The 19,437-nt window shown below is 37.8% G+C and overlaps 2 long non-coding RNA genes across 14 annotated transcripts in view; one reads left to right on the top strand and one right to left on the bottom strand.

Moving 5' to 3' along the window:
• Positions 1-1,122: 1,122 nt before the first annotated feature.
• Positions 1,123-17,338, bottom strand: LOC110742128. The gene is made up of 2 exons (XR_002519501.2): positions 17,289-17,338; positions 1,123-2,225 (listed from the first exon to the last, which is right to left on the bottom strand). It is a non-coding gene; the product is annotated as an uncharacterized LOC110742128 (long non-coding RNA).
• LOC110742127 overlaps positions 9,609-19,437 on the top strand; it is a 123,828-nt gene continuing 113,999 nt past the window's right edge. For 4 of the 13 annotated variants that reach the window (XR_004180612.1, XR_002519488.2, XR_004180613.1 and 1 more), the window contains exons 1-3: positions 9,611-10,151; positions 11,883-11,978; positions 14,974-15,117. This is a non-coding gene — a long non-coding RNA (uncharacterized LOC110742127). Of the gene's footprint in view, positions 10,152-11,882; positions 11,979-14,973; positions 15,118-19,437 lie in introns of all 13 variants that reach the window. The other 9 variants (XR_004180619.1, XR_004180618.1, XR_004180615.1 and 6 more) reach the window with 7 other exon arrangements.

Genomic DNA, 19,437 nt, shown 5'->3' on the forward strand with positions numbered 1-19,437 from the left:
TAGCACCTAGGAAGTTCTTATTTTGAGAATATGACCATTGACCTTGCAGGACAACATTCCGAGCATAAAAGCGCTATCAGATGCAGAAACACGAGTTTAAAAGAACTTAACAGAGTTTGCGAAATCAACATCCTGGGTCGTAGGTTCCATAGTTTCCAAATTCATTTTGATGGCAAGATAGTCCTGACCCAAGATCCCAGTGGTCTCTCGCATGCTCCTCTATTTCCCCTCCTCTCACCTTGCTGTCTTTTAAGAAATCAAGGCTGGAAGATACACAGTAGTGAGAAGATGTCCAGGAAGTGCCTCCTTGATTCTGTGCGACAGTGGTCTGGGAGGTCCTCCAGAAAGGGTAAACCTTCATGCCCACCCATGCACTCCGGCTCCAACCCCATTTCCTAGGCCTCTGCCTTTCATTGGGGAATGATTTCCACTGGTTTCCTGTAAGGCCATGTCACAGATATGGTTAGAACTTGTGTCTGGATCTCATTCTACTCTGCTTCTGGGGCCTGGCCTGACATGAAATGCTAATCTGGTCTGGCTTACGTTTACGTCAGTGAAGCCATCCTCATGAAGAGGATGTGTACATTAGACCACAGTGAGGTTTCTAGAACATGTCCTGTCCCTCCCTACATAGGAGACACTATGGGTCAAGGTATCTTTGGTCCTAGATGCAGGGGACAGCAGACTCTTTCTGTAAAAGGCCTGATTGTGAATCATTTAAGCTATGCAAGCCATAAGTGGTCATGGTCACATATCCTCCATTTTTTCAAGCAAAGCTTCAAAAATGTAAAAATCACTCAGCTTTCAGGTCTTACAAATACAAGTCACTGGCCACATCTGTTCTGTGAGTCAGCTTGCTAACCCTTGGCTTAGACATTCATTCTCACCTCTCAAATCCATCAAAGCCCTCCCTCCTCTCCTGGGCTTTCTGCAGTACAAGTGCAGGTTTATAATGAATTTCCTCACCATGACTACCTGAAAAGAGACTATGGAATTGAGTTTTGTCTACAGTGTGAGGGAGAAGTAAAGTTTCATTTGCACGCACGGATGGCCAGTAATCCCAAGACCACTCATTGAAAACTCAGTCATTTCCCCCACAGAATTGAAATGCTGCAGCTGACATATATCACATGTTTTATTTTAAAAGCTATGGCTTTCTCATCAGTGACTATGGAGGCTACAAGACAGTGTCATGTCCTCTTGAAAGTGCTGATGAGAAAAAAAAAATCAACCCAGAGTTCTCTATCCTTGAAAATATCTTCACAGATGAAGGTGAAATAAATGTTTTCAGACAAAAGACAACTAAGATTCTTTGTCACTGGTAGGCATACAATAAAATAAATGCTATAGGACATCCTTCAGGTTGAAGAAAACTACATCAGAGGAAAATACAGATCTTCCAGAGCCAGAACATGTTCCAGAGTAAAGAACATCAGAACTTTTCAGTGTCTGAGTATGTACAAAAAATTTTTCACTTAGTTCCTTTAAAATACACTTGAATGCTTAAAGCAAAAGTTCTAACATCATTTTGTGGTGTTTATAATGTATGTAGATAAATTACATATGACAATAATAGAATAAAGGACACCGAGGAGTAGTAAAAGTATGTATATTGTTATAAGGATTTCACATTCTGTATGAGGTGGTAAAATATCAACTCTGAGAAAATTATAAAAAGTTAAGGACACATATTGCAATCTCTGGAATAACCACTAAAAAAATAACACAAAGTGGTATAGCCAAAAGGCCAACAGATATATTATAATAGAATTCTAAAAGACTAAATGTTCTAATACTTGAAAGGAAGGAAAGGGGAAATGGAAGGATACAAATTAATGAGGACAAACAATGTAAAGTATAAAATTGTAGCCTGAAATTCAAACCTATCAATAAATACATTAGCTGTCAATGGTTAAACATTCCACATAAAAGACACATTTTTTTAAATGGATACAAAAGCGAGACTAATCTTACCTTGTCTGTAAGATATGGACTTTAAATTAGCAGCTTTAGAAGTGTTTTTGTAAATCATTCTATGTAAACAATACTGTCATCTGTGAAAGCACTTTTACTTCTTTCTTTCCAAACTTCAATCTTTTCCTTTCTTTCCTTCTTTCTTTTCTTCTTCTTCTTTTTATTATTTTTTCCTAATTGCACTTCTTAGAAGATCTGGTATGACGTTGAATAGAAGAGGTGAGAGACGAATTCCTCATCTTGCTCTAGATCTTAAAAACAGTGTTGACTTTTTCAGTGTTAAGTATGATATTAGTTGTATATTTTTACCATATTGAAGATACATTTTCTTCAATTTCTAGTTTGGTGAGAGATTTTTTAAATCAGGATTGATGCTTATGTTTGTCAAATACTTTTTCTACACAATTTGAGATGATTGTGTACTTTTTCTTATTAATTTTATAAATGTGAATTAACCTGTTAATTTTTGAAACTTTTAAAAACAGCTTTATTGAGCTAGAATTCACACACTATAAATTCCACCAATTTAAAATGTACAATGTTGTGGTTTTCAATGTATTCAAAGAATTGTGCAATCATTACCATAATCAATTTTAGAATATTTTCATCACTCCAAAAAGAAATATGCCTACTAGCAGTTAGTTCTCATTCTCAGCTTCCTCTAGTCCCTGGCAAACACTAATCTACTTTCTGTGTCTATGGATTTGCCTATTCTAGAAATTATATATAATCATAATCATACAAGATATGCTCTTTTGTGTCTGGCTTTTTTCACTTAGCATAATGTTTTGAAGAATTTTTCATGTTGTACAATGTATCAATAATTCATTCTTCAATATGGTTTAATAATAGTCCTTTGTATGAATATACCACATTTTATTTATATATTCATCAGTTGATGGACATTTAGGTTGTTTCTACTTTTTGTGTGGACATGTTTTCATTTCTCTTTTGTAGATCAATACGTTTGGAATTGTTTAGTCATATGATGATAGAATCTTCAAACTTGTGAGGAATTGCCAGACTACTTCTAAAGCGACTGTACCATGTGATATTTCCACAAGCCATATATGAAGCTTGCAGCTTATCCACATCCTTACCAACACTTGTTATTATCTGTCTTTTTAAAATATAGACAACCTAGGGGCTGTGAAGCAGTACCTCACTGTGGTTTTCATTTGCATTTCTCTAATAGCTAATGAGGTTGACCATATTTTCACATGCTGTTAGCCATATACATATCTTCTTTAGTTAAATGTCTATTCAGATCATTTGCCCATTTTTAAAAGAGTTATCTTTTTGTGACTGAGAGGTAAGGCTTTTTTAATATTCTGGATACAAGTCCCTTACCAAATATATGATTGGCAAATATTATCTCCCATTCTGTGAGTTTATTTTTTTCTTTCTTGATGGTATCATTTGTGAAACAACTTTTTAAAAACTTGATGAAATCTGGTTTGTCGAGTTTTTTCTTTGGTTGGCTATGCTTTTGGTATCCCTAAGAAACTAGTGTCTAAAACAAAATCATGAGGATTACTCTTATGAAAGACTGGTTTTCTCTACTGTTACACAGAACCATAAACATATATGGATTCTAGAGGGTGAATATGTACTAAGTACAATGTCTGGAAGGTTTCCTATCAAACACTAGTATAGTTTATATCTCAAAAATACAAGTTAGAGTTTACAGGTTTTAACTATTTCTGTCTTAAAAATTGAAATGTTGAAAACGAGCAAGGGTTGCTTTTGAAATTTACAGAAAACCCCAAAAGGGTCATAGTATACATTTAATAAAGGTACAAGTTATACAATATAGTTTTATTTTAGATTCTATTTTCCATAAGAATAAGCACACTTCTATATACACGTTGAAATGATTAAATGTCATACTTTTAATGGTTATGGAAAGAAAAACTTCTGGCAAATAATTACTTAACATAAAATCCAGTCTTCTGTGGCATGCTAACGGCATTGTAAGTGGCCTTGCTCTAAAAGACTTGAGTAAAGCATAAAAAAGAAAAATAAATTAAAAAGAGAATTCTACATATAGACCATGTCAGTTTAAATTCATACCAAAAAACCCCTGTACACTCCCATGCAAAAGTGTATATAGAAGAAAAGGTGGAATGTACTAGATTGAAATATCAATTGAGTTTATGTGATTGAAAGTATCCTGTCTTTCCTGTTTTACAATTACTCATTTATCATTTCTTTGCCAGATGCCTCTATTATCCTTAAGAACTTAAAATCAAAGCAATTATATGAGATCAAAAATAAAGTACTATCATGAAGAGATATGCTATTCAGTATGCATTATTCAATGTTGAATAAGAAACAATGACACAAAACTCCACCTACATTTTAACTAGAATGTAATTGAAGAAAATAAATAATGATATATTCCTCCCTGGATAAATGTATGTATATTCCAAGCATCTTGTCAGCAAATAGGGGAGTTTATTGATGTGCAGTAGGATATATTTATTTAGTTAAATAATATCAGCTCTCATGAGTGGTTGTACACTTTGTTTACAACATTTGAATACATGTACCCATTAAGCTGCTAATGGTGGTTCCCTTGGGATAGGTTGATTTGGGATAAAGTATTTCCTTAGGTCTTTCATTGATTTGTGCACTCTATGAAATTTTTCATAATGCTTATATTATCTTTGTAATTCAATAACAAATCCAGAATAAATATGTGCAGAAAGCCGTGCACAGTGGCTCACGCCTGTAATCCTAGCCCTTTGGGAGGCCGAGGTGGGCGGATCACCTGAGGTCAGGGGTTTGTGGCCAGCCTGGCCAACATGACAAAACCCTGTCTCTACTAAAAATACAAAAATTAGCTGGACGTGGTGGCTCATGCCTGTAATCCCAGCTACTCGGGAGACTGAGGCAGGAGAATCGCTTGAACCTGGGAGGCGGAGGTTGCAGTGAGCTGAGATCGCGCCATTGCACTCCAGCCTGAGCAACAAAGTGAGACTCTCTCTCAAAAAAAAAAAAGTACCAAAGAAATTATTGGTGAAAACTTGCTGTGTTGAACACATGAGAGAGTCCTAAGGAATCTATATTTCTGAATGTATACAACATATATCTGTGAAATATGGTTGAAAATACAACCATATTTTCTAAGTCCTTGTCCTCTTGAGGTGGCATTACTTATGATTTTGCTATGCTTCTTTAGAAATGGATGTTTTACCTGAACGCATTATTTAGAAATACATCTGATTTGTGAAATCCCAAAAGATGCTACTCTCTAAAATACAATCAGTATTTCAAAGAATATTTAATGAAGTTTGGTAAGTACTCTAGCTACAATATGTACAGAAAATGTATTTGAACACTAAAGGTACAAAGGAATTTGAATATGATTTTTAATGTTATTATATGTACATAAGTAGGAAATGAGAATGAAATTTTATTTATTTATTTTTTATTTATTTATCTATTTATTTTTGAGACGGAGTCTTGCTCTGTTGCCCAGGCTGGAGTGCAGTGGTGCAATCTTGGCTCACTGCAACGTCTGCCTCCCGAATTCAAGGGATTCTCCTGCCTCACCCTTCTGAGTATCTGGGATTACAGGCATGTGCCACCACGCCCGGCTAATTTTTGAATTTTTAGTAGAGACGGGGTTTCACCATGTTGGTGAGGCTGGTCTTCAACTCCTGACCTCGTGATCCGCCCACTTCAGCCTCCCAAAGTGCTGGGATTACAGGCGTGAGTACCGTGCCCGGCCTCATTTATTTATTTTGGAGACAGAGTCCCACTCTCTCGCCCTGGCTGGAGTGCCATGGCATGATCTTGGCTCAGTGAAGTCTCGACCTCCCTGGGCTCAGGGGATCCTCCCACCTCAGTTTCCCAAGTAGCTGGGACTACAAACACACTCCACCTTGCCAGGATAATTTTTGTACTTTTTGGAGAGACAGGTTTCACCATGTTGCCCAGGCTGGGAGAATGACATTTTAAAAGTCTTTTTCTTGTAGGGATTGAACTATCATTTATTTTTGGCTTCATGATTTTTCAATACCTGAACAGTTTGCCAACAGCAACTATTGCTTTTTAAATTTTCTAGATAACAAGGCTCTTTCCAGGGTAGAATAAAGAGATTTCAAGTTCTCCAAGTACCTATATGTATATGGGAACATGTAAATTGTATGAGATAATGATGATGGTTCTGTTCAAAACTACCTTTGGTATTCATTCAATTATGTTTAAAGATAAATAAGCATACACATTAGTATACAGTCATGCCCCATATAACGATCTTTAGGTCAATGACTGACTGCATATATGATGGTTATGCCATAATATTATAATATCGTATTTTTATTGTACCTGTTGTTTAGATACACAAATACTTACCATGGTTACTATTGCCTACAGTATTCAGTATAACAACATGCTATACCACTTTGTAACCTAGGAGCAATGGGCTATATTACGCAACCTAGGAGTATAGTAGTCTATACTATCTAGATTTGTGTAAGTACACTACGATGTTTGCACAATGATGAAATCACCTAACAACGCACTTCTCGGAATGTATCCCTGTCATTAAATGAGGTATGACTCCTTATCCATCTATATGTGTACTTATGTTTAAAAAGTATATATAGTTTTTGAGATGAAGTCTCACTCTGTCTCCAGGGCTGGAGTGAAGTGGTGCGATCTTGGCTCACTGTAACCTCTGCCTCCCAGGTTCAAACAATTCTCTTGCCTCAGTCTCCCTAAAAACTGTATATTTTAAATCATGATTGTTGTAGTAACAATGCACTTAAATTTCACTCTCTTTGTCTGTATATTCATGTGTATTTGTATGTGTATGTATATGTGTACATGTATACATGTATACACATAGAAACTTTGATATTTAGCTTCATATATAAGTTTACATTAATATGGATTTATTCATATATCATGATTCAGATCATATTTTCACTTCTGTTTTCTTGGCAATTTGCCATTATGAAAAATTTGCAAGACTTAATTTTTAGGAAATAAATACATATAAAGGGAAACATTAAGAAAAGATTATAGATGAATATAAAAATATGCTAATGCATTCACCTTGAACCTTTGAGAGGAGGACACAGACTTTATTCATACAGTAATGCAATCTGTTGTTAATTTTTTTTAGTAGTAAAATAAGATTAGGCCAGGTGCAGTGGTTCATGCCTATAATCCCAGCACTCTGGGAGGCTGGAGTAGGAAGATTAATTGAGCCTACAAGTTAGAGATCAGTCTGGGCAACATAAGGAGACCCCTTCTCTACAACAAAATATAAAAAAGAAAAAATTATCTGGGTGCCGTGGTGTGTGCCTGTGGTCCCAGCTACTCCAGAGGCTGAGGTGGGAGGATTGCTTGAGCCTGGAGGTCAAGGCTACAGTGAGCAATGATTGCATAGACTTGCCAGACCCAGTCTCTAAAAATAATAATAAAGAAATCAAATAAGATGAAATTTTAGATTTACTTGTAGGTTAAAATTTTGAGAAGGAAGGAATACCCTGTATTTTCTGATGCACGCATGTTATACTTGTGATTCAATATTTGTTTTAGAGTATATACATGTCAGCATAATAAAGATTAGAAGCTCTTCAAATCATGATACCTGAGAGGAGACATCATAGGAATTAAATTTCCAATTGTTAAATAAGTGTTTTATGAAGTGAACATGTTTTCAGAGACCATATTGTTATCGAATGTGGCAATCAAGAAGCTCTTGGTCAATGTTTCATTTAATATAAATATAGGTGTTGCAAATTTTTTATGATAGTGACAAACTGCCCAGGAAACAAAAATGAAAATATACTCCAAACCGTAACATACAAACAAACCTCATTTTAATGTAAACTTACTATTGTGTATGACATGAAATCTAAATGTTTGTGTGTATATATTGAAATTAGTGCATGAGTATGTGAGTTTGCATGTTTATGTTGAAACTGTGAAAGGAAAATAAATCTCAGGACCCCAAAATCACTAAGCCAAAGGGAAAAGTCAAGCTGGGAACTGCGTCAGGCAAACCTGCCTCCCATTTTATTCCTAAAGAAGATGACTACAATGATTGGACAAAACAAAAACATAAAATGCCATATCTCCCTCACAATTTGCCCATCAGGCAATTCCTTGTGAGCCTCAAGATTTTTACCGTAAAACCGTTCTGTTGAATTTCACCCTGACAATGTAAATGTTGGCTTATCCTCACAGGTATGGAACAAAGGACAGAACTCAAAATCTTCCCTCTGCCCACTTGAGACAAATACGTATCTGATTGCTTCCTCTGCCCTGTTTATTTTATCCTACATAAAAAATGCAGATTCACTGAGCTAGATGAATGTGTACGTGACTATTCCTCTACCCTCATCTCACTTATGAAGGGCTGATCAAAGACTCAAAAGAATGCTACCCTGTGCCTCTTATCTACCCGCACCTTTTCAAAATTTCTTCCTCTTTTCTCCGTATTTGCCCTTTCCCCTTTAAATACTGAAGCCCTCAAAATCATCTTTGAAGAAACATGGACCTACCTCCCAGGCATGCATGTGCTTAAACTGGCAAAATAAATTTCTAAAACTGTTGAGACCTGTCTCAGATAGTTTTTAGTTTACAAAACATAATCCAGATGTTTATCAGTATTACTAATAGGTACTGTTTATGACAGTGCTTTACTCTTGGTCAGCACATGGTTCTTTTCTGAATCCTTTGCAAATCCTTTGCAAGCACCACATCTTAATTACTTAAGATAAAATACTATAAGATTGACCCCTAAGTGATAAGCACATACACACTAAAGTCACAGGAAACCATTGACAGTCATATAATAACATAGGAACATGCCTGTGTTCCGATCTTAAATTATTTTGACTATGAGATTGTATCAGTCTCCTCTGACTGGAATTTATATATATTTGAGTTTGTGTATCCCTCCAAATGGGCACTGCATAGCACACAGTCTTGAGAACCATCTGGACGCTTACCTTAGGGTTCCAGACAACTGCTTCTCCCTCAACACACAGGCCTAGTGCCTAGGCCAGAAATAGAGTAGGACTCCCAGGAAACCTGGGAAGTGAGTCAGGAAAGAACAACATGTACAGGTGCCTGGATTTGGTCTTCTCCAAGCCCTTAGATGCAACCATTTGCTTTTCCCTCTAGGCCTGGATCCCTGAGGTTTGACCCCTGATACACCAAGATAATTTAGTACCATGAGAAAAAGCTAGGTGAAGAAAAAGCAGAACTGTGAAGACTAGGTAAGTGGAAATTGAGTTCTTGAACTGAAAAGACCCCTGATGAAAATGTAGGTTTAGGCGCCAGTTTGATTTCAGATGAAAACCAAAAGCAGAATCACAATACTGTGAGCAAGTTTCTCAAGTCAGCCATATTTCCTGGTGCCTTAGTCTGTTGGTCACATCTTTTTTTCACACCGGACGGGCGGGAGAAGAGGGCTTGGGGCAGTGTTGGATGGAATTCCAGGAGCAACACTGCCATCGTGAGGAAATTTTTGGAAAAAGCCCCATCCCTTAGAGGACTTAAATTGGAAAGGTCCATTCTGTCAGAGGCTGAGCAGGCTCGGACCGTGAGCTGGATCTTAGTTCCACCTCCTGAGGCCTACCTGAAGCTCTGGACAGACTGAGGTCCAGGTGTATGAAATGGCCCGCGGGGAGGGAAGACTAAGTCTGTCTCTGCCAGGAAGTCCAGGCCCAGGAAGTTGTAGGGTGGAGTCTTGGTATTCTCCCAGTATGGGCGGGACTGGAGGAAGCCACCAACCAACGAAGTACTGGGCTTATGGGTATTTGTCTCTCTCCCCGCCCCTGAGAGTCTGGGAAAGGCCGACACGTGGTGCCTTCAGGCTCTGGGGCCTAGGACCTTTGTGGTAGCAGAGTCAGTGCAGAGAACCAGAAAATACCAGGTTGCTTATAGAAGGATGCCATGTGCTTGCTGGAGGTCTCAGGTGCAACCAAATTGCTTGCAGCTAGGAGGACCTTGAAGAGAAATGGAACCAGCCCGCCAAACCAAGAAGGGTTAGCACTTTTGCTAGGAGAGCTGACCACGCACAAACAGATGAGAACCAAAATCGAGTGAAGAGGATTGAAGATGAACCCACATTTTAAAAGTTCTTATCTGCTGGAGGTGGCATTACCTGTGACTTCGCTTCACTTCTCCATACATGGCTGTTATAGCAGGTACATTGTAAAGGAGCATGATTGTTTCTAGAAATGCAAAAACAGGTGGCAAGATTTTAAAACCTGTCATTATTCTGAAGAATACTTAATGAGATTTGAAAAGCATTCAAGTTACAAATGAGGAAAACTTGTTTTAGCATTCAAAGTACAAGAGAATTTGAACATATTCTTAAAGTATATACTATTTGTGCAAAGTGAAGATATAAGAATGTATGGCAAGGATATTTTTAAGTGGCTATTTATTGTTGTGATTGAAGTACCATTTACTTTCTATTTTATAATTTCTTAAAATCTAAACGGTGCCAGCAGTGGGTGTAACTTTTGTAATTTCTTGAAATAGAAAGGTCTTCTAGAGTAAGATAGAAAAAAAATCCAAGCACTCAAAAATATACATTGTTATTCATGTATGCAAATGGTATAAGGTAGTGTTGAAGACTTTGTGCAAAACTATACCCAGTTTGCATTCAATTATCTTTAAAGAGAAGAATAGTCCATGCTCCCAGGGGTTGAATAAAAATAAATAAATAAAGAGAGGTAAATATATATATATATATATAATAGGTGCAACCATTTTTTTTCTCTCTAGGCCTGTAACTAGGTAACTTGGACCTATCTAATGCATATACATATATATGCATCATGCATATACATATATATGCATGATGCATATATATGTATAATCATGGTCAGTGTTAGAGTGAGTATGCGTTTCAACTTTACAGATTTTACATAAAATTTTAAGATAAAATTTTGGTATAAGTTTTGAAAAATATAAACAAAAGAAACCCTAATGTTCTGAGGCATAAGCACGTAGTGCCTGTTGCAATGTTAGTGTGTGTATATATATACACACACACATTTATAGTCAGCATAGTAATGATTAGGTGAAGCAGGTATCAAAATTAAGATACTTGAGTGGTGGTATTATAGGTATTACGTCCTGTGTATAAATTTTTAAAAAATTGAGAACCTAATATTCTTTAATGAATTAGTCAATCAAGAAGTTCATTGCAAATGTTTTATTATCTAAAATCCAGGTCTTGCAAATATTTCATGGCAATTCCATTTACCCAGGAACCAACAGTGAAAAGTTTGCATCTAAAACATGATGCATATATAAATTTAATTTAAATATAAGTTTATTGTAGTGTATTACCATAAATACAGACCTGTGTGTGTTTTGAAATAATGGGAGTAAATATGCAAAAGACTATTAGTGTTTAATACAAGATTTTATGACAGTGCTTTTGTTCTTGATCAGCACATAGTTATTTTCTAAATTCTTTACAAGCACCATGTCTTAATTACTTATGAGAAAACACCATAAGACTGATTCCTAAGGCTTAAGCAGTGGCACACACATACATAATAAAGTCATAGGAAGCCATTAAAAGTCAAATAATGATGTGCGTGGGAACTTGCTTGTGTTCTAATGTTGAATGATGGAACCGTAAGACAAAATCATGTTCCTTTCTACTGGAATTTTGTAAGTTTGGAGTGTGTGTGTCACCCCAAGAGGGACATTGTATGGAATTCAGCCTTAAGATCTATCTGGACCCTCCTATTAGGGTTCTAACATGGCTGCTCCCAACTCAATACACAAGACCTAGTGCCCAGGTCAGAAAATGGAGGACTCACAGGGAACCTGGCAGTGAAACAAGTCACATGGCCTGGTGCCTAGATTTGCTCTTCTCCAGGCTGTTATTGCCATTATTTTCTTCACTTTCTTAGCCCTAGGTCCCTAAAGAATTTCCCACTGAAGCAGATAACTTGGGAAAATGTTGGGGATCAAGGTTGAATGAAGAAGAGCAGACCTACAAAGCTAAGGTAGAGTGGAAATGGGATTCTTTACACAAAGTATGGCTGATGAAACTGGGTGGTATAGGCTTCAGTCTGAGTTTAGAGGGAAACCAGGAGCAAAAGTGAATTCGAATGAGCAGATTTCCCCCAGACAGGGCCAATAGCAAGGCAACTTTGTTTCCTGTCTCCTTTGTCTTGGTGGCTTTTTCAGACTGAATGGGTGAGAAGAGAAGGGCTTTGGGGGTGGAGTGCGCAGGCAGGGCTAATCAGCTTTTCCAGAGCAATACTGCCATCAAGAGGATGTAGTTTGACAAAACATAAACCCAAAGTTGTTAGAGTCCCCCCAAGTTTTAGCAACTGAGAAATGTTGGGCCTTTTGTGAGGTTGAGTGGACCCTAGCCCTAAGTACGTCCCCTTCACTTTAAATCTGAAGGCTTCCAGGAGCTCTGGACAAAGGCAGGATCCCGGGGGAGAAGCTGATAAGTGGAGGGTCAGGGGAAGGACTGAGGGGACAGCTGCTAGGCAGGTGGAGTATAGGAAGTATTGGGGCTTAGATATCTACCCAGTGAGGGTGGGGCTAAAACAAATGGCTCGGATCCTATCTGGGGGGACTTCTGGCCACATATCCTCTGGCTGTGCCCCTTGAACAATGAGGTGGGGGTTGGCACAAGGTGTCAGCAATGTTAGGGTACAGATGAAACATCTCATTCCAGATGATGTCTAACAGCAGCCAGCGTGCTTTCTAGGGGTCTCAAGGATACCTAAAAGTCTGGTGCCCCTATTGCTTAGAGCAAGGAAGACCTGAGGAGAAGGTAGTGTGTGTCACTTGGGCAAGCCAATAAATCATTGAACATCAACAGGAGTGCAGATATACACAACCAGCAGACCTGGAAGTATTTTCTGAAGCCAGGAGGTAACAGCTATGGTGGCTTTGCAGCACTTTTTCTAGGGCCTAATGTGAAGGCTTCCCTATTTAGAGAGACATACTCTTAGCTCTATTAAGGGAACAGAAATGAGTTCTTTAGCTGTTGGCCTTCCCCTGAGGAAGATGAGGCCATTGAGACTTGGGACCTAACTGTTCATTCAGATTAGCAAATATTGTTCTTTGTGCCTGCTTCTTAGCCTTTTGCTAATGAAGATTCCTTGTAAGGCCTCTAAGGACACCCTCCTTTGGAAAGCTGAGCACATCAGGACCCTCAGGACACTTGCCCATAGCATAGCAAGAAAAGGCAAAAAGTTCTTAGGATTGACTGCACATGAGAGTTTTCTTGTGTATCAATGATGGATTCAGTGGCTGACCACTTACAGAAGAGGAAAAAATGTTATTCTCGGGTACTGCTGTAATATATGGTCACCATCTGAATTCAACCTGCCCAGGGTGGAGCTATAACATCTATTAAGAAGTTTTTAGCAACTACTACAAGACCATAGGGTCCCTGGGGAAAATGACTCTCCTACTATTCATGTCTTGGTCTAGCTGTCCTTGAGGATGTTATAGGTTGACATGAGCCAAGAAGGGTTTGAAAACATTTGAGAAAGCGTGTCTCAATGGTCTCAAATACCCTATGAAAGTGTAAGGTGACCTCTGACCTTTTCAGCCTACTTCAGCTAAGCAGGTGACTGAGAGAAACCCTACATCAGATGGGTTAGGCTGCCAGCTGTTGAGTCATAGTTTGACTTGACCATATGATAGACTAGGAAAGCCAGATGTATGGAGTCAGTGCACCATATCTGAACTTACAATTGTGAGTGACAGAGAGGTAGCCCCAGCCGTAGAATTCCTCAGGGTCAGGAATTTTGTATTCCCACACATTTTGGTTTACATTAAGAGACTATCTGGTCAGAGAGTGGATAAAGGCCGAAAGCAGCAGCACCTTGCTGAGTTCCAGGAATTCAAACATGACACTGTGACCAGTAATGGGAGATTATAACTATTGCCAACTCTCAATACCGCTCAATCATTGACACTCATCTCAGATCAAAAGCTGTTTCAAAATGAAGTTAAAAAGAAAACCACTCAGCAGGAAAGATGGCAAAGGAATAAGGCACCTCTATTATCACAGAGTCTCAAATTCACCAGTACAGAAGTAAATTGCAGTTCACTGTATTCTTCCATTATGCCCTTAAATCTTCATCATAACCCCTAGCAAGCCTTTGAAAAGGAATCCATTGATGTCAATGTTTGTGTAATGATTTGTAGAATTGGACAAGCTCCTACCAAGTGAGAAGCACTGTTAATTGGTTCACCTCTTTGAAGGTCAATTGGCCAAACCATTTAACCTTTCACATGAGCATACCCTTTGTCCAGAGACTACCTCTTGAAAGTGATCGCACAGCCAAACTCCCAAAGGAAAGTAGAAAGGAGAGGACAAAGAGGATAGCTGAGATTTCTTTTGCAAGGATGGCGGTAGGGAGGGGGCAAAACATCCATTGTCCAAGTTCAACTACAGTTAAGTTCAGCTATAGTAGGTAGTCTTTTTAAGCCTTTGGAAAGATTGAAATCCATTCGCCAAGTCCTCAATAGGGGAGGTGACCACACCTCTGATTTAGGCAAGAAAATGCAAAATGTTGTAACGGGATCAAACCATTCTGGTTGGCTAACAACAAGGAAATTGAAAAGAAAAATGAAGTTTTTCTTTCTCTCTTAATTACATACATTATTAATTCAAGTTGAACACATAAACATATTGGTTCAGAAAAGTAAATAGGCAGAAAGGAAGTTATCTGGAAAGTTCCCCAGTCAAGCAACTAACAGTGTGTAATTTTCTGCAGTGATGTTTCTAATGACTTGCCTTCACGTTTTAACTTACACTTGTCCAAAGCCTTGAAATGTTGAAAATGAGAAAAGCTTACATTTGCAAGTTTTTAAAAAATTCAAGAAACCAGCACCATCTCAATACATAATTAGGAAAAGAACGTATTACAAGATGTATTTTTCTTTAAAACATACACACACACTTCTACACACATGCAAGATTTAAAGGCTCTATTCTGAATTCTCTTTCCAAATTTTACTTAACAGAAAATCCAGCTTTCTGAAGCACATTTAATGACATATGATGAGACTTATGTGATGTGAGACCTGAGAAAACTATGATAGAAAGAAGCAACTCAAGCTGCAAGGATATTCCTCATGTATCATGCAAGGATATTCCTCATGTATCATGTAAGTAAAAACTCACCAAATCCTGACAACCTGTCCACATGTGCCCACAATGTACAATTATATATTAAAAAGAGCAGAATGCAATATAACAAACATCAATGGAATATCAATTAAACTTCTTAAAAATATCATTTCTTTACTGCTATATATTTGTTCCACTTACTGATTTTTTCCCAGATGCATATGATTCTTACGGTTTGATCAACAGTAAAAGAATGCTATGAGATTTAGCCATAAAAAACTATCTTGTTCCTTAAGAAAAGTTAATGCTATTGGAGAGTACTCATGGTCTAGAGTTGAGTTGAGAATTCAGGGCACCAAATTCTATGTGTAGTGGGACCAGTGAGGATGGATTTGAAGAAAAGAAATGGAAAAGTGTGTGTGTGTGTGTGTGTGTGTGTGTCTAGCATTGTGCTGAGGAATGTGGGGAGTATATTGATGAGATATAGACTAAATTTATTTCATTAAATAGCATCAGTTATTATTGAACAGTTATATATCATTTTTTAATGTTTAAACCAATATACTCATCAAGCTGCTAATAGTGGATGCCTCAAAAAAGTGGGATTTGTGATAAAGTGTTTCCATTTGTTCTTCATATATTGCGTATTCTAAGAGATTTTTCAAGAAGCTGATGATATATTTGTAATTTGAGAGTCAACCCAGAACAAATATGTGCAAAAGAAATTATTGGTGAAAACTTGATTTGTTGGCTATTTGAAACCTAATATGTTTATATCTTTAACTGATCACAGAAAACAGGTGTATTCAGGACACCCATATTTTAAAAATCCTTATCCGCATCAGTGGGCATTACCTGTGGCCTCACTGCACTTCTTTGTACAAGGCTAATGTATCTGGTTATTTTGTAAACATGTATGCTTAATTTTAGGAAATGCAAAAATTTAAGAAGCAACCTTAAAAATATTGCCTATTCCAAGGAGTAGTTAATGATGTTTCCAAATACCTCAAACTGTCATAAGTGAGAAAAGCATGTCTGACATACAAGGTAACTGGGATTTTAGGTTAAAAAATATGCATTATATGTGGATAGGGAAGATATGAGAATGTATGGCAAAGACATTTTAAAAGTCATTTCTTCTAGTTTTCATTGAGATACCATTTATTTTTGGCTTTGTAATTTCTCAAAATATGAGCAGATTTCCAACAGCAGATGTTACCTTTATAATTCCTTCAAAGAGAAACTTCCTTGTAGAATAAAGTATAAAGAAATTTCCAGCTAGGGAAAATAGATGTTGATATACGGAAACATGCAATTTATGTAAGTTGCTGCAGAAGACTTTGTAGAAAACTATGCCCAGTATAAGTCAAGTTATAATTAAGGTGAAATAAATGTGCATATATATGTATAGCAATATTATGTGTTATATATATATAGCAATATTATATGTTATATATGCCATATTTAAACTATATAATAAATGGAGCAATAAGAAACATTTTTGTTTGTTTGTTTTTTGAGACGAAGTCTCGTTCTGTAGCCCAGGCTGGAGTGCAGCGGCGTGATCTCAGATCACCCCAACTTCCGCCTCCAGGTTCAAGCAATTCTTCTGCCTCAGCCTCCAGAGTAGCTGGGATTACAGGTGGGCGCCACTGCATCCAGCTAATTTTTTGTATTTTTAGTAGAGACGGGATTTCACCATGTTGGCCAGGCTGGTCTTGAACTCACAACCTCAGGTAATCCGCCCGCCTCGGCCTCCCAAAGCGCTAGGATTACAGGCGTGAGCCACCACGCCCAGCCAAGAAACATTTTTCTGCAATGCTTTCATTAGTAAATATGAAGACAAAAATTTTATATAATGTGGCCAAACTGTCTTAGAATCAGGAGTGGCAATCTCCTAGGCAAACCATCATGTACAAACAACCAATTTTAATATAAATTTATTGTCACATATGAACATAAATATAAAACTCTGTGTGTATTGAAAGGAGTAGGAGGACATGATCTAAAAAATTATCAGTGGTCTTAATCAGTTTTATGATAGTGCTTTACTCTTTATCAGTGCATGGTTATTTCTGAATCCTTGGCAAACATCATGTCTTAATTATTAATGAGGAAGTGATTTTAAGGCTTATCTCTAAGAGATAAATGGTAAATACAGACACAAAGATAAATACACACACACACACATGCACACACCCCTACATACCCAGTGAAGTGGTAGGAAGCAATTGGAGACCATTTAATGGCATCGGAAAGTGTCTTCGAATGGTAAATGAAATCACAAGACAAAACTCTTGGAATGAGAGCCATTTGGGCACTTCTCTTAAGACTCCAGCCAAATGGTTGCCAACAAGTCAACACGTAAGACTTAGATCTCTATCCTGAAAATATAGAATTCCTTGGGAGCCTTACATATGGATGAGCCAGGCAAGGACATGTGGTTTGGTACTTAGAGAGAACCTCCCGGCCTTGAGTTTCTAGCATTTTCTTTTTCTGCTTAGGCCTGGATTCTTGAGTCTTGAATCCAGAAGCGGAAGTTGGTAACTTTGGAAAATACTGGAGATGTAATGCTGAGTGAGCGAGAACACAACTGTGAAGGCTAGACCTATTGGAAATGTAGTTCTTAAAAAGAGAAGGCCTCAGTTTCGTTTCAAATGGAAACCAAAAGCAGAAGTACAGCAGCGTGATCAGATTGTCCCAAACTAAGCAAAAGTAAGGCTGTCATGTCTCCTGGCGTCCTTTTCTTGCTGGCGTTTTTTTGGACAGAAAGGGCGGGAGAAGGACTAAGGAGCAGTACGTGTTGGTATATCTGGAGCACTACTGCCATCGTGAGGAAATAGTTTTAAAATGCCGTACGCCATTACAGCGTCCGTCCCGTGAGGTCTTTCGGTTTAGAAACGTCGGTTCAGCGGAGAGATTGAACAGGCCCTAACCCCAAATTGGGCTTCCCTGACTTCTCTGAGTTATTCCGGGATCTCTGGGCAAAGACTTGATGCTAATATGACAAAGGTGATATCCAGGTGTAAAAGCCTGTTGTTGGCGAGGCAGGACAGAGCCAACGGCTGCCAGAAGTCCGGGCACAGGAAGTTGTAGGGTGGGGCTTCCGTTGAGGATAACTTTCAGGGCCCAATGAAGGGCTTGTGCCCATTGTCTCCTGTTCCTGCCCCTGCCCCTCAGAAGATGGCTCAGGTCAATTCACCTTGTTCTGGAGCCATAGAACCTGGGCTCCCTTTGATAGCAGCATCACAACTCATAAAATAGGCTAATTTGAGGAGATATAACAGCATTTGTGCTTGCTGGGGGATCTCATACACAGCAAAAGTCTGGACCCCATTGCCTTAGAGCAAGGAGGGAAATGAAGAAACACTGGGAGCCATCCTGCCAAGCCAAAAAAGGCCAACTCTCCTGCTTAGAGAGCAGAGGCATACACAAAGAGGCCAAAAAATGTTATGCTTATAGCCAAGGCCTGTCCCCTAATAGAGTTTTGCCATCATCTCAGATCTCTTGGTGGGGTTGGTGGGGAGGAAGGGAGGAGTGCTCATCTCTTTATTTGTTCTCCCAGAGGATCCTGAACTCCTTGAAGTCTAGTGATTCTCCTCATACATAACAATTGTTCTTCTCTGTTACTTCTTCATAAAAAGCTCCAGTTGAGGATACCTGGTAAGCCTGATAACCCATACTTCTTGCTCCCAAGTTGATGGAGAACGTCTAGAATTACTTGGGATTCATTGCATAATGGAGAAACATTCTGGCCCCCTCTTCTACTTTCCTCACTCAGTTAGCATTTGACCTCATAGAGTAGTTGAAGATGATTTTTTGTACGTGTGTTTGCGTGTAAGCGTCCTGTGACAAAAAAATTTAAAACTTTCTTTTCTGTCGTATTTAAACCAATGGCAAAATTGGTAAAGGAATTAAACAGGCAATTTACAAAAGAAGAACTCCAGCTGTTTATTAAATAAATGAAAAGATACTCAATTTTACTACTGTTTATGACATTCCAATTATCTACACACATTGTGTTTATGTATGTATTGTGTTAGTTTATAAATATATGCACCAATATTTGCACATATTCCTATATCTATGCATACATGCCTGTTATATATATATTTATATGTACTATGTATATACGCATGCACATTAAGTTATATACAATTTTTACAAATATAGAGGTATATATAAAGACATGTATGTGTAAATGTGTGTGTGCACAATTAAAATAATTCTATTCACTTAAATATTATATTCAATTACATATCAATTATTTCAGTTAAATATTAATTATAACTGATATAGTAAATAAATACAACTGAACTATATTAAGTTAAATATTACATAATTCTATTCAGTTAAAT

The sequence above is a fragment of the Papio anubis genome, chromosome X (assembly GCF_008728515.1).
Source record: "Papio anubis isolate 15944 chromosome X, Panubis1.0, whole genome shotgun sequence".
Lineage (NCBI taxonomy): Eukaryota > Metazoa > Chordata > Mammalia > Primates > Cercopithecidae > Papio > Papio anubis.